The following is a 16,080-nucleotide window of genomic DNA, read 5'->3' as shown; positions in this document are numbered from 1 at the left end:
ACCTCAGAATTTTGTCATGTTTGCCTTCTCCTACCTTTTTATTTCTCAAACTTTTTTGGCCTCCCTCAGTCTCCTCCCCTGTCCTTCACCATGACTTTGCTTTCTGTTTTCATCTCTCCAAGCCAGTGTGCCACACCGTGGCTCTCCTCATCGTGCATTCATCCATCCTTTATTTCACTCCGCCAGCCAAATCACTCTCCAACAGATGCCGCACTCATTCAGTGGCTTTCCCAAGTGTACAGAAGTGCGCCTCCATGACTGTCTGTTGTGCCGGCGTAAATATGTACGTGTGTGTGTAAGGGAGCTTGTGTGGGCATGTGAGCATGCATGTGTCTCAGTGGAACAGGCCTGGCCAAGGCTAATTGCTGCCTCCTACCTGGTGGTGACAGGCCTAATCAAGGATGATGAGCTCACTTTTGGTTCCTCTCTCTCTCTCTCTCTTTCCCTCTCTCCTCAGGCTTGCTCTCGCCTTTTCTATCCCCTCTTTTGGCAAAACAATAGACAGCCTCTAGTCACCCATTATGGGTTGTTTTTGGAGAGAGGAGGAGGATGGGCGGATGATGGCGGGGTGGCAAGAGGAAGAAAAAAGGGCAACACTTTTCATTTCAAGCTCTCCTCTCTTAAGGGGACAGCATGGGAGCAAAAATTGGCCAGAGTGCTTGAGGGGTTGAGGTACGCAGGTTGCAGCACAATGGGCCTATTCACCTCCTCTCAAACACTGAAGGGGCCAAAATGATTTGATGAAAGAATAAATGAATGAATAAATTTTGTTTCAGGGTGTTTTCAGATTTTGGCAGAGAGATGCTTTGTGGAAGGTTGCATGCCCATGTGTACATACAGTATGTGTGTGTACGAAAAACTGAGTTACTGCCTTAAAGGGTACGGCTGTCAAACAACCACCTCTTGTGTGTCAAAGCTGCTTGAGTCTGGAATTACAAAAAAGTTCCTAGAGTTGAATCAATTTTAGTTAATTCACTTGCTCAAATGATCTCTAAAAAAACATCCCTACCTATAGAAGTCTGATCAGTGACGGTTTTCTATACGGGTGCATTTAAAAGGAGCACAAACTAAAAAGCTGTGACTTATCTGTCACTTCACTCTAAACCCATTTTATATTTTTTTATGTTTTTTTTTTTTTTTTTTTTTTTTGCACATGCAGTCAAATGAACTTGGCTCCCCTAGGTGTTGACTAGGTGCTCTCTGCTTGCTACTGAGAATATGAAGACTTGGTTACATGCAATGGCTATGGAAGCACTGCATTTTTTTTACACCCCAAAATGCCAGCTCGTTTCCAGCACTTTAATTGGTTGTGTGGTTACAGACATAATTATTCATTAATTGGATGACCTTGATTCCTGTATTAGTTTTTTCACATCAGATTTCTCCACCTACATGACACATTGCCATACGTAGTTTATTCATCAGCCAAACCCGGCTGCTGGACATTTCTTTGACATTTCTAACTTCTGTCAGATAAGCATGGAAGTCAATGCTGGTTTTTCATTACATACAAAACGTGTTAAGCTAATTTGATTAATGAACTGAACTCATCGCACTGTTTAACTAGGATCAATTTTAATGTATGTGTGATTGAACTGAAATTAGATGATATGTTTTAGGCAACCAGCTCCCTTTTGTCCCTTCACTCTGACACCAAACTGGTTAACCTTGTATGTTTTCTGCCACCTGGCAGCTAATTTGGTAACATGTTTAGATTAATTGTCTGTTTGTAAAAACCATTTAAGTCCAAGCTTCAACTGCCTGGCTGAATTCTTGAGATATTGCTTCAATATTTTAGAATAACCTTGTTTCCTCATTATGTGGTCTATGTTTGAAGTGCACTAAACCATTCAAAATAAGATGCTGCTACTTCTGTCCTTCAAATTTAAAATGGTGTTTTCAGGCTAATGGGCTTCCTCCTTCTTTGCCTTCTAAAAAAAAACAGAGGTCCGTATGGATAAATACTTCAATTTTTCAATTTTAGTTTTTTCATACCTCATGACGTGTCGAGAAAAATTAAAGTGTTTGTCCCTGAGTGTATTGCAAACTGTAATCTTTTTTTTTTTTTTTTTTGCTTTTGGGGTAATGTCATCTTTCTCTCTGAGAGCCTTTTAGCCCATGTCAATACAGAACTTGGGTAATGACACTCTTACCAGCTTCAGCCAACATTTTCACAAGGTCGTTTGCTTTTGTTTGGTGGTTGAGTTGCATATTTCAGTCCAAAACACACTCATCTTTGGTACACAGAACCTGACAGTATGATGGCTAGGCAGTCCTATTGTGTGTATCAGAATTATACTTAAAGGATTAATCAGAATTGTGGAGGTCTACAGTTTTCTTCCTTTAATTTTTCTGGATTTATTTGACCTATATTATATTGTCACACATGAAAACAGTTTGTTGGAGGCATTGAGTTTTCCTGCATCTTAACTCTGAATTCAATTAATAAAATAATGACAAAGCCACAGCATCCTCATTTGGGATTTCCAAAGTTTGTTAAAGACATACTAAGCGTAATTTTAGTCAATGTCAGATATATAATAATAAAATAAAAAATATTTCAAAATCATTCTCTCACTCATCAGACATTTGGAATAGATTGGAATAGAAATACCCTTCATTGTCCAACAGGGAGGGAATTGAGGCGTAGCCGCAGCAAAGTGAGAGGGAATCGAAAAAAAGTATTCACACAGAAATACTTTTCACAGAAAAAATTATAAAAATATATAAAAACAATATGAAAAATAGTTTACTGGACACTAAGGACAAAATTAAAATGTAAAATATGGTGCAGTGACAGCATAGACTGATCCAAAAAAAAAATGCAAGTAGGTAAGATATTTTAAAGAAATTTACAAAAATATACATGTGTACATTAAAAGCCTATTTTCAGTATGTGAAAAATAAAACTGTGCAAACAAATATAAGCAGAAATGTAAAATGAGTAAGCCATCCATCATGGATGTAAACATGGAGTTTGTTGGGAGCAGAGATGGTTATAGAGTCTTGACAGCTGCTGGGAGGAAGGACCTCTGATAATGCTTCTTTGTACACTAAGGATGCAGCAGTCTGTCATTGAAGGAGGACTCCAGTTTAGGAACAGCTTGTGGGAGACATTGTCCAAAAGTGCTTATATTTTTGTCAGAGTTCTTCTGTCTCCCTCCACTGGCACTGGGTCAAGGGAGCATCAGCCCAGAGCTGGCCTTCTTGATGAGAGAGAGAGACTTACTCTGAAAAGATACAAATATAAACAGTTATCTAAAGCTATATAGTAGAAGAGCTGCACAGTGGAATGATTGTTAGGACTGTTGCTTTGAAGTTATAAAGGTGGCAATCCCAGCCTGGGTTCTTCGTACAGTTAACATGTTTTCCTTGTGCACTCATAGGTTCTCTCTGTCTCCTGGCTTCCTTCCACCATAAAAAAAAAATATGTATGTTTGGTTACTTGCTCGTTTTGAAGTAGTCTTGAAGTAGCATGGTTGACTGTCCTGTGTATTTTTTTTTCTGTGATGAACTGGCAACCATTCTAGACCTTAACTTTCTCAAAATAAACATTGGACAAAGGCAATAGGTCCACTATAAAACCCATGAATATCTGTTTTCACTCTAATTTAAATCAAAGGTGACTGAACATTTTTTCTTAGATAAACTTGAATGAGTTTATTACAAGCTACTACTAATCATTTTTAATATCAGTTACTGCAATCTCATAAATGAACAACAAATACATTAGAGTTTTTTAAAACATAGTTTCAGATTTATTTTCTGTCAGGTTTCCTTTTGAATCTTGCATTGCTTTTCTGTTGTGTGTTTTCTGATAAAAAAACCAAAACAAAACAAAATGGTTCACAGTCATAAACCTTGGTATTTAAAGAACAACATATAGTATGATTCATAACAGATCATATACAATATTATATGTCATTAGCTTCTGTCCCTTTGTTGCTGTTCTGCAGTATTTATTGGTATTTTTTTATTAGAATGATTAATGATCTTAGTAGAACTTCATCATTGCGAGACCTAGAAGCAGAAAGAACTATGTTTATGACCTAATCAAATATACAACTGTGCTTGTAATAAAACAAAATTATAATTTCCCCAGTGTACAGTGTTAGGGAAAATACATTTTGAATCATAATTTCTGGCTCCTGTGACTGTATGGCAGCTTGCTTGTACAGTCCACTCACGAACACTGAAACTTGCTTCATTGATTAAATAAACAAGTGTGGTGATAACATAGAAACAATAAAATATGCCTAAAATCTTCATATCAGATCTACGCAGCCTTGCATACGAATGCAGTGTGACTTACTGCTTGATGTGACACCTAGTCTATAGATGGGCAGTGGGGCCAGGAGCACCAGCAGTGCATTTAGGCCAGTACTATCGTCTTTCTTTCTCAGTTTTTGTTTTGTCTATTTTTATACCATCACTGGAAGCCCAACTGTAATTGTCTGCATTTTCCTTTTTTTATTACATGCAAAACGGTCTTTGTTACTGTTCTTATGTGTTGGTTTGTGTTTTGATCATGTTATTACTTACATAAGTCAGCTTTTTCAACAGTTAGCTGAAAAATCTAAGTGTAGAGTTGTGCAAATTTCTCTACACCTTTAAGAGTTAGCAAGCTTAAAAAAAAAAATAAAATAAAATAAAATATATATATATATATATATATATATATATAAGCATTTGGACTATATTTATATTTCTGTCACTTTTTTGCAATGTTAATCATTTTTTAATATACACACTTAAGGATCAGCTGACTACTTAAGCATGAAAGTTTAATGTAATATGCATTAGTCCAGGTGGGGGAACAATTAAAAGAGTTAATTAGAAGGTGGGCTGCACTGCTTCAATCAGTCAGTCTATGGGAGCCACTCCAAGCATTTGGCTTGTCGAGGTAATAGACTCTTTATCCTACAGAAAGGCAGTCTGCGTAGTGCTGCATGAACTCAAGCGATGTTCTGTGTGGTTATAGCAACATTGGACTAGCATGCATAAATAGCATCTCTGATGTTTGATACGGTTGCATTTTTGACATGTAGAACACAAATTTACAGTGCTGATCATATTGTGTGTTTCTTGCGTGTTTTTCTTAAAGCTGTATATTTTTCTACATCATTGAAAGGTAGTTCAGATGCACAATACCATAACACACGGCCTGGTCTTTCCATGATCTTCACTAATTAGCAGTGTTAAATATGATGACCATTTTACCTCTACCAGTGTGATTTTGTTTCATTTCTCTGTGCAGTCATGTTGTTCCTTTTAAGCGTGGTACTTGTTTATGTAGGCAAATGGATTAAAACAACACTGATGACAAGGCAGTGTCTGACTTTCCTGGAATGTTTTCAGTAAAAAAAAAAAAACTTTCATTGCATACCTGATTGTAGATGCCAACCAAGCACTGTTGCAGTATCTTACTGTAAATATTACTGCCATCACCCTCTCACTTCCCACCTCTGATACACTGCCTCTGGCTGGGCTTTGTATGAAAGGGACCATTAAAGCCTAAAGTACAGACAGCTGGTCTTTTTCAACTCAGCATTATGCCATAGGAATCCTGCACCTGCTTTCAAGTCCTCTTCCTCTGTCCTCTCTGGTGGGCTAAGCCTGTGTGCGCTGTGTCCGGCTGGGGAATGTGATAACTAAGCCTAAGTCCATTCAACCCAACTTAATTCCCCCTGTGTCAAACAGCAAAGCTTCAGATTCAGTCATTTTAAAGTTAAAGGGAAAAAAAAAGAAACACGCCAGCAGACAAACAGAATCTTCGTTTGGCCTCCAGCAGAGAGAGGCATCATCTAAAGCTGGGAAATCTCTCTTTTTTTGGCCTTTGCTTTTAATGTAACTATGCAATGGTACTGGTTGTCGTGTTTGCTATGGCAAATTTCTTGCAACTCTTTCACATTTTCACTTTCAAACTTATTTTCCCCTTTTCTGGCCTTTCGCCTTCTAGTATCAGCTTGCAGACATTAGAAAAGGGATTAAGCATTAGCCACCAGCCTTGTGGATCCTGTCTGCCATTTAAATTATTGTGAAGTAAATGGCTCGGCATTAGATTCAGTCGTGTCAAAAGGCCAATGAGATGAACCTCTTTGACATCAAATCCTTCTGTGCTGGAAAATTGGAACTAAATGTATTCAACAGCATCGGGAGATTCAGTCACATCCCTACATAACCTAGAGCTCAATTTTTGTGCACTTGGAAGCACTCTGGTTTTGAGAATAAAAGAATGTGTTCCCTTTGTTGAATGTGTCTGAATATTACCGTTCTAAATCTAATTAGAATCTACTGATCATATAATGAGATAGAGATTTTCAGTTGTCCAGTACAGCCAAGGTATTCTATTTTGTTATTTTTTTTTTAAAGTTTTTCATTAAATCAGTTATGTCAGAAACATAAAGGGTAAATGGAGTATGACATGCTTTGTAATCACACATCAAAGAGTATTAATAATGGTTCTTCCAGGAAATAGAATAGCAAAGTGTTCTGAAACTCTAAATAAAGAAAATTCTAACAATGTTGGGGAAGGGAGTTATTTAGAAGACTGTTTTTCATAAAATCTATTGTGAGGCAATAGACTTACAATAGACTTGAGGACAATGGGTCAGTGCAGTAGTGATTGGTCTTTTTGTATTGTTCTGACCTTCGAGATGTTGAGAAATGAATCCTCTAAGACAAATAAATGTTCATGTAGATGTCAGTCCTAATTAACTCTCTACTACTGAACCACTTATTACTCTGATGTCGGATTTTAATACTGTGTTATTAGGTGAAGTATGTTAATCAGCTGTGAGTTTATGCCACACCCTTCAACAGTTCAGGTTTACTCTATAAAAATTCTAAATTAACATTTTAAAACTTCTAAAACTGCTATTTAAAGTATGAAGTGGCTTCGTCATGACTTCAACTACAATGCTATACCAAAAACAAAAATCACTATCACATGACTGTTAGGTAGATTACCATTAGATATCTCTGTACGCATGCATAAATGGTTTTTTTTTTCTGTTATGCCTAGACTAGCGACCTGATTTAGCAGGTACAGATATATTACCTGGCAACCATGGATGGTCTAAGCGTAATTTGACTGTTGTTCTCTCAACATGTGATGCTGTGGCACATGATAGATGACATGCATTGAGCTTTTGTTAGCAAAGTCAATTTAATATGTGACTTGAATCTACACTACATGAACCAGTTATTTATATAAAACTCAACCAAAATACAGATAACAGGGACACATACTCTGATATCACAAATAAAATATAATTTCTATATATATATTCACTAAGGCAAACGGCCTCAGTGATTGAGGCTGTTTGCACTGTGTGCATTGAATGCACTTTACTGTAAGCAGACACTGGACTCCAGCAGCTTTGCACATGCGTGAATCAATTGCTGTAAGAAAACAAAATGGTGTGGGTTTCTTCAGTGCTCTCCTGCAGGCTGCTGCACGATACGTTAGCCAGACTGACCACCTGTGCTTCAGAAGTGGGAGGGGTTCTCCACAACCCCGAGGGCTCTCTGTAACTGCGGTGCTGTTGATGTTTTCCTGTTTTGTTGTCAAAGTCTCCACTAACACCGCATAAAGTTGCTAGATTTGTCACTAGTCGCTTTTTTTGTAAGAGTTACTAAAGTGGTCTGAAAAGTCACTAAATGTGGTGACTAAGTCATAAATTGGCATAAATGCTGAAATATTTATTCTTCTTCTGTGTACCTATAAGCCTTCAGTTAGTGGGACAGGCTTTCCCCCAGTGGCTGGATGTGGGATAGTGCTGATCTACTGAAATAGCACTAAATGACTTTCTCTTATTCCAAAGAGAAATTATGGACAGAAACAGATGCTGTTGTCTAAGTGATCACTCATGTATCTAATCTTCCACCACCTCCACTTCTGTCATGCTGGAAACAATGTTTTACCTACCCCCTTTTCTTGAAATCTGCAATCATTTTCTTTGTTTTTCCTCACATTCGAGATAGGAAGAAATAACCTCACTTGAAGTAAAATTGTTTCTTCACAGAAAAGTGAATGAAACAGTGGCACTGAGTGTCTGGCATATAAGCAAGTAAAAATTGAAATGCCATCAATTGTACTGGAACGTTTGCTCATTAGTGCTTTGCAGTCATTGAATTAACTGAGCCTACATTGTTCAAAAATAATTAACATGCTAACTGAAACACCAGACGTCCGAGCTAACAGACCAGCAATTAACTACCAGCAGACAGACACAGAGACTGAAGCCATGCAGTAATGGCAGCTTATGACAATACTGGTCAACTCATTTCCATTACAATCAATTAGTGCTCGGCCTAATTTGATAGAAAGGGAAATAAGTCTTCATACCTTGACACAGTGTGAATATCAAAGTAATTTATTTGAGTTTGTTGAAAGGAGCCACTGATGACTACTAGTTTGACTGAATTTCTAAATTTGGTACAACCAAACAAATACATATTTTAATGAAAACATCTCAGTAATGTACAGAATACTCTGTAATCCTTTTAACATAATAAACATTTTAATAGGAAGTGTCAACACTTGAGGAGTTTCTGGCATTGGCTGGGAGGTTGAGCAGGCTCCGTGATTTCCTGCTCTGTTCGCTGCTGGTTGGGGTGCAGCGAGTTGTAGTTTGTGCTGTCGGGGGAAGTTGCACCCATTTTCATATGTGGGGTCATTGATGTTTTAGTTGGTGGGGTGATGATGACAGAGATGGGCTTGGTGGTGGTGTTCCCTGAGATTATGTTGCTGTGGTGGGAGCCATAGGTTTCGGGAGCAGGCTGCTTGATGAGGTAAGTTTAGTCTGTCTGGGTATTGGGTCCCAGCTGCCACAGCGCTGGGAACCTCCCAGTCCCTGCTCCTTCCTGATGCTTGAATCAAAATCCATTTGCAAATAAACTAACCATTTTATCTATATGAAAATTACATATCTTGTCTTTGTACTGAATTCGACTGACTATAGGTTGAAAATGATTCGCATCATCTTATCTGTTTTTATGTTTTAAACAAAGTCCAAACTACATTTAAATTACGGTTGTATATTTACAATGTTATTGATTAGGGCTTATAAATAATAACAAAACATTATTTCCTCCAAAATATATTAAATTACACAAAGTCCTGAATGGGTGTTGCTTCACAATATGGTCAGGTCACCTGTCCATAACAGGGCCAGCACAAAATTAAACACAGGTAAGACAACTCAGTCAGACAACAGCTGAAACCAAATCATCATGAACATCCATCCATCTGTTTTCTGTGCTTGCTTAATCGTTGCAGAGATATAATAAATTTTGGACAAAATTATGTCATCTGTGGGTAATACAAACAACATTTAAAGATTAAGGTATCAATATTATCAATCGACTTTCCCGTGGTGTAGATTGCCGCTGAATACTCCACTCATCAATGGGACACGTATGATTCATGCACAAGAAATTCCTGCAAATGTTCAGGGACAGCATGTCATATTTGTTTCTGATACTACATTTGCATATTTACATTTTAATTTTCTTTTTTTCCATCAGTTCACAGTTGTCAGAAATTCTTTATTAGGATTACGGTGATGTTCAAAGTAATTGCTCAATACAGGATACAAAACAACACACTTACAATATCAATATGAGAACAGTACCGGGGGAAAAAACAGGTTGGAGTTCCTCAATGGGAAAAGATAAAGTAAATAAATACATAGAATATGCACTGAAATATTGCTTTTAATTGTGTTCAGACATGTTTTTTTTGTTTTTTTAAGCATTAGCACAATGGGACAAAACACAGAGTTTTGTAAGAATTCTGTCCTTTCTTAGTAAATAAAGACAAAATGAGATGTAACCATATTTTCTTCATATGGTTAATCTTATTCTTATTCTGCCAAAACTCTACCAGCTAAAGCAGCAATGGGACACCACTGTTAATTTATGTTCTCTTGGGCACCAATGTCCAAATTATGGCCCGGCATATTTAAGTCATGCTCAAAATTAGTAAATCTCTAAAGTGTATGCCACACTTCCAGGCATAAAACATGCTCTTAATTGGTCTGTCACATCAGATCCTGTGTCCCTGGCGTACTTTATTACCCCCTATTAAATGCTAATATAATTCCAGGAAGTTTGCAATAATGCATCTCTCACTGGAGCCAAAAATAGTCCAGAGTAATACAGGAGTGACGAGCAATTAACTTAAATACATATCCCTCTATAGATTCAAAACTGATACTAAATAGTCTTTTTGAGGAAGAGAGAGAAAACAAATGCACAATTTCTTTTAAAAAATGTGCATAATGGCTCCCCTGCTAATTTGCATGATTTAGCATTCCCTCCCTCCCAGCAAACATTGCTATCCAGTAATTCTTTGAACCTCTGGGTTTTAGACACATATCATAAATCTATCATAACTGTGACATCAAGTTGCCTACTATTTTTGCCCAAAGGACTTTTAGCTTCACTGGGAGAATTGTGGATATTCACTGTGCCAATTAATTTCTCTAATTAAGGTTGCATTAGAATACAAGAAGAGAAGTACCTCATTAAATAATAAAACAAAAAGTACATGGCATAAATGCTGTCATGTGATTTGTCGCTTTAGTCGCTAAATCTCAAATGGTTTATATAATGTGATTTTTATGGTCTCCTTTCAGCGACCGACAAAAACATGATCAGAAATTGTCACTTCAAAGGATTTGGGTCACAAAACTTTAACACTTTCCTTAATGTTCTTTTTTTTAAAAATATGTACTCCCAGTTATGCCCTCTTTTAAGCTCTTTCACTGTCACATTTTTCCAATTCTCTTCTTAAAAACGGCTTTTCAAGAATGTCTGTGTCATTTGAACAGACAAAAAATTGAATAATCTTTTTTTCCTTCTCATGTGGAAACCTGTGACAGGTTGTGTTAAGGCAAGACAATGGCCTGGCTTAAACACTTCCCTAAGTGTTATTTGTGTAACAGCCTGAAGGGGGCAGACAAGATCTTTGAATGCAGATAGTGTAAATGGATTATTTCAGCAGTTTTATATTTGATAGAGAGAAAAAGGGCAATTTATCCCATTTTTTCATATTTCCTCCCAACAAGTAAATATATATATATATATATATATATAATCTGTGGAATCCACATTTTCTTTCCCATTACGTCATATACTGTAGCTTGTAATATAAGCAGGCATTTTTAACTCATAAACTGAAAAATGCACAAATAAATAAACATGGTCGATCTGTTATTTTTTCTTCATTTTTTTACATTAAATATGTTTTCACACATGACTTAATCACACAATAAGCATAATCATGCAGTGAATCAAAACCACTTTAGATTTTCTTCATGTAAAATCATCACTGGACTTCCAGCTGCTTATTCACAACACAGAGCACAACTCTCTTATCAATCCTTACCTTAAAGATTCAGGGAAGCCCTTCACCCCAAGTCTTCAGCCCTGATGTTGTTCCCAGCTCTACCTAACATCCATATTATCTTTTCTCCAAGTAATTGCAACAATTTTTTTTTTTTTTTTGCCAGTTGTTTGATTCTTGCGTTGTGTGTGAATTGTGAGGCAGTTATTTTTTCTTTTTTTTGTTTGTTTTTGGGCATGTGCACTGACTGATGGCATCCTTTGAATTCCGTTGTCCTTGTGACAATGACAATAAAGATTTATCTTATCTTATCTTATCTTATCTTATCTTATCTTATCTCTATGTAATCTCCATGCCATAAAGTGAAACATGATGACAAATAAAATGTCAGAAAACCTGTGGTTGTCAAAAATAAACTGATGACATTGCTTGTAAACTCTATGTACATGTGAATAGTTTTTTTTTTTTTTTGCATGTTGCTTTTATGGAGCTGCATGTATCTTATATTTAGGGTATTTTTTATGGTGGCAACTCTTTGTGTTTTTGCACCACTGCATATGTGAGTGTCTGCATTTATGTATCTCCTAACAGCTGTGTATCAATAAGTGTTGCTTAGACACATTCTCAATTACAGTTACACATAGATTAGTGATACACATAGAATGTTCTCTTTGTAGATGCAAGTGAGCAAAAGAAAGTGTGTGAAATTAATTAATCTTTATACATATATATTTGTTGTCTGCTTTTTCAAGAACACCTTGATAGTACTGGCTTTGAACTTATCTTGTATTTATAACTACTTTGATTGAAATCCAGCAATGGTGTCAGAAACATTTTGGTCCATATTCATTGTAGTTTCTGGCTGTTGGTCAACCATCCATGATGAAAGGCTGACATTCCACCACATTCCAAAGATGTTTTCTCGGATTGAGATCTGGTGACTGCGGTGGTCATTGGAGCACAGTAAGTGTGTTCTCATGTTCAAGAAATTAGTTCTTAGAGATGTTTTGGGCTTTATGTCACTGGAAATAACCATCAGAAGATAGGCTCACTGTAGTCATAAAGGGATGGAAGTCTTCTGCAACAATAATTGGACAAGGTGTAGCATTTAAAGAATACTCATTTGGCATTAAGGAGCCCAAAGTGTGCCAAAAATAGGCTGCGCCCAGTAACATCCACTAAAATGTTCAGTTACAGCAAGTTCTGACCTTACCATTTGATAATATCAATTTCAACTGTGAGTCAGTTAATGTCCAACACACTTTCTTCAGTGATGGGGTCCTGTGTACCTTTGTTGTAACAAGGGAGCTACTGTTGCTTGTGCATCATTTTCAACCATCCTGACCGTTCTTCTCTGACCTTTAACATCAACAAGGGGTTTTCCTGACAGCTATTGTTCAGTGGATATGTTCTCTCTCACAACAATTAATAGAAAGGAGGAAGAAAGAAAAAGAGTGAAGAAAGTGAAGGCAATAATGTCAGTAGTAAAGGAAGTACTTGGGTTGAAAAAAAAAGAAAAAAGAAAGAGTTGAAGTCTAGGAGAAACAGATTTCTCTTCAACGCAGTAAACGTTTTTTACTGCGAGTAAAAAAAGCAACTATAAGTTTCCAGTCAAATGGGGAAGGAATCTGATTAGAAAGGCAGATGCACTCATGCAGGATGTCAAGAATCACAACAAATGCATTAGTGCATTGATAGAAACAGATGTTTGAAAACAAAATTACAATACTGAGGATGTTTAATTATTTTGAATATGATAGCAGTACAAAATAACACACATGAACAAGGAGTGCAAAACACAATAATCTTAACAAGACTGGGTTCTGTACATTAGTTGAATATATGGCTGACCATATTGAGAAAACATTGTGAAGCAAAAGGTGAGCCTTCTGCTTAGATATTAGCTTTTTGGTGAAGCACAAGCCTTTTACCTTAGCAGGTAGAACTTCAATATAACCACTTCTGAAACTCAGTTATACATTGTGATGTTTTATGGCAACATGTCAAATCATGTGTTTTGCCCATGAACTTATCTTTTTTTGATAAGTTCATGCTGATTGGTGCATTTTTGTACCTGCTGTGACTGCTCAGAAATGCATGCTGGTAGTCAGAATGTGGTTAAGTACATATTTAGTCTTTTGCATGTGAGCATACTCTGGATCTCTCCATGTGCTGCTGCAGTCTTATCCGATCATGTTCACAAGCTATATCCCTACTTAGTATAATGATGGTTTTAATTCTCAATTAAATAATTAATTGAGAAAATAGGTAATTTTCACCTATTTCTTATTGTTACCATTTCACAAGATTCTCATTAAACTGCATGAAATTTAATCCTCAGCAGCTCAGAAATTTTTAAGTTTTTTTTTTTTTTTTACCCCTCCAGGGGGTCTTTTTTGTGGGCTCTAGTGTCCCTTATGTGACAGTGGGCTGACAGGAAACAGGGAAGGAGAGGGGGGAAGACATGCGGCAAATGTCGTCAGGTCCGGGAGTCGGACCCGCCACGGCCGCGTCGAGGACTGAAGGCCTCCAAATATGTGTCGCGCTAACCACTACGCCACCACGGCATGCTCCAGAACTTTTTAAGTGTTTAACCTGCTTGGAAAACATGCCAAGACGTCTTGTCTTTAGTTTGAGAATTTGTGCAAATATGTTGTAAACAGGAGCTCTCTGTCTGACATGATAAAATGTGAGGGAACATGAAAGTGGAATAGCGATGAGCTTATTAAACTTAAGCTAACAAAAAAAACTAACAAAAAAAAAAACGAATAACTGCTAGAAATGTTACTGTACACACTGCATGTGTAATCAAAATAATTATTCAGAATAAGTTCATATGGATATTACAATATAAATCCAGACAGCAAATCCTGCATACAAAAGTCTGTCTTCAATTGTTTTATGTTTTACATTACTTTTTCCACAAGATGAATCTAGTGTTCTTTCATATCTTGTGTTTATGTCCATTCATAGCAGAGTTCCATAGCAGAAGTGCCATGACAAATCAAATATGCCATGAAGACAAAACGATAAGCTACATTATGGAAGCAGGAATGTCATATCACCTACACTCAGAGGCATATACAGTGTCTTATCTGTCAGACCCGGGAAGCACACATTATAATAAAACCATTATTGCAGATGTGACAAATAGTTCTGCACAGCTACCATGAGTCCTATTTCTCATCATAACTGTAAAGATGTTTACTTGGATGTAAAACTGGGACAAATTTAAGACAAATAAACAGCATACTTTACATAGATTGGACATGTGAGGTAATAAAAAACAAATGTGCTATATAAAAAGTATAACTTAGACAGAAATATATACTAATGTATATTTTTATTTATTGTGCAGATATGTTGTATTTGCTGCTCATTGACAAAACATCTTCTGCTGCTGCTCAGACGAGACGACCCGCTGAACTTAAGCATATTACTAAACGGAGGAAAAGAAACTAACAAGGATTCCCTCAGTAGTGGCGAGCGAAAAGCCCAGTGCCGAATTCCCGTCTGACTGGCAGACGTGGGAAATGTTACTATGCTGGATACCTCTTTGATTTAATGTGACTTTTAACGTAACAAATTTTTAACAAGAAATCATTTTATTGTATCATGTCGTGAAGTTAAAGAAATTAAATACTTGTAGGTAAGTGTCCATGGAATACTGTAGATATGCTTGGCTTCCAGTTTTTCTTTGAAAATTACCCACTTCTATTCAGAGACAGTTAAGCTGCTGCTCACTGACAGCAAATCTTATGGTAACCTAACACCCACTGCCACTCGCATTCATACGTTTAGTCAGGCTAGCTTAATTAGCACTGTGCATTTGTTTACCAGCTGCACACTGGCATCGCTGTGAAATGCTCTTTAACGACAAGGAGTAAAAAGTGGCCTCCTTTGGGTAAAAACGATAAACTAGCGGGGTCAAAAGTTATCAAATATGGAGACTTACCAAGAAAATAAGCTAGATAATGATGGCCTGCTTTGTTAAAACAACCTTTACTCAGCTTACTTAATTTTCACTTATTTTTTCTTCCATCCCTAAGAAGTTGGTGTGTAATTCTAAACTGGAATCCTCTATTCTATGAATCCAAAGGCTATCAGAGACTTTTCTGACTGTAGAGTTCAGGACACAGAAGTATCTCACCCTGATCTTTACTCATGTTCGTTTTCTCCAAACTGGCTGGCTGAAAGCGTTGCAAATGATCAATTACGAAAACACTAGAAAATGCTGAGGATGATCACATTTAAAAAACAGCAGCCTGTGAGACTATATGAGAAAAAAAAAATATATATATATATATATATATATATATATATATATATATATATATATACTGCTCAAAAAAATAAAGGGAACACTTTAAGTGTTAAACACCTGCTTAAGTGTTCCCTTTATTTTTTTGAGCAGTGTATATACATATATTCCCAAAATGAGATTTCATCAGACTTATTTTGAATGTTTTCATTACAATTTAAATTAACTTGAAACCTGAAAAAGCACGGTAACTAACTTTTTATTTAGAATCTGATCAAACATTTAAGAGATCTGTCCTTCACAGAAAAAGCTAAATCGCCCCCCTTATTATATGAACATGTTTTTATTTGCATATAGGGCATCATATCTCCGGTTCATGAAAACTGCGTAAATTGTCCTTTCTTTTTCCTGATGCGGTTGTTCATGCATTTAGATGCCCACATCAGTCAATTCAGCTTATCTAATA

The 16,080-nt window shown here is 36.6% G+C and overlaps 1 long non-coding RNA gene across 1 annotated transcript; it reads right to left on the bottom strand.

Annotated features, from left to right (window-relative positions):
* Positions 1–6,095: 6,095 nt before the first annotated feature.
* On the bottom strand, positions 6,096–14,861 carry LOC114142389 (uncharacterized). The gene is made up of 3 exons (XR_003594997.1): positions 14,772–14,861; positions 9,652–9,663; positions 6,096–6,111 (listed from the first exon to the last, which is right to left on the bottom strand). It is a non-coding gene; the product is annotated as an uncharacterized LOC114142389 (long non-coding RNA).
* Between the last annotated feature and the right edge of the window lie 1,219 nt (positions 14,862–16,080).

The sequence above is a fragment of the Xiphophorus couchianus genome, chromosome 3, assembly GCF_001444195.1.
Source record: "Xiphophorus couchianus chromosome 3, X_couchianus-1.0, whole genome shotgun sequence".
Taxonomy (NCBI): domain Eukaryota; kingdom Metazoa; phylum Chordata; class Actinopteri; order Cyprinodontiformes; family Poeciliidae; genus Xiphophorus; species Xiphophorus couchianus.
This window is presented reverse-complemented; position numbering and strand designations above follow the sequence as displayed.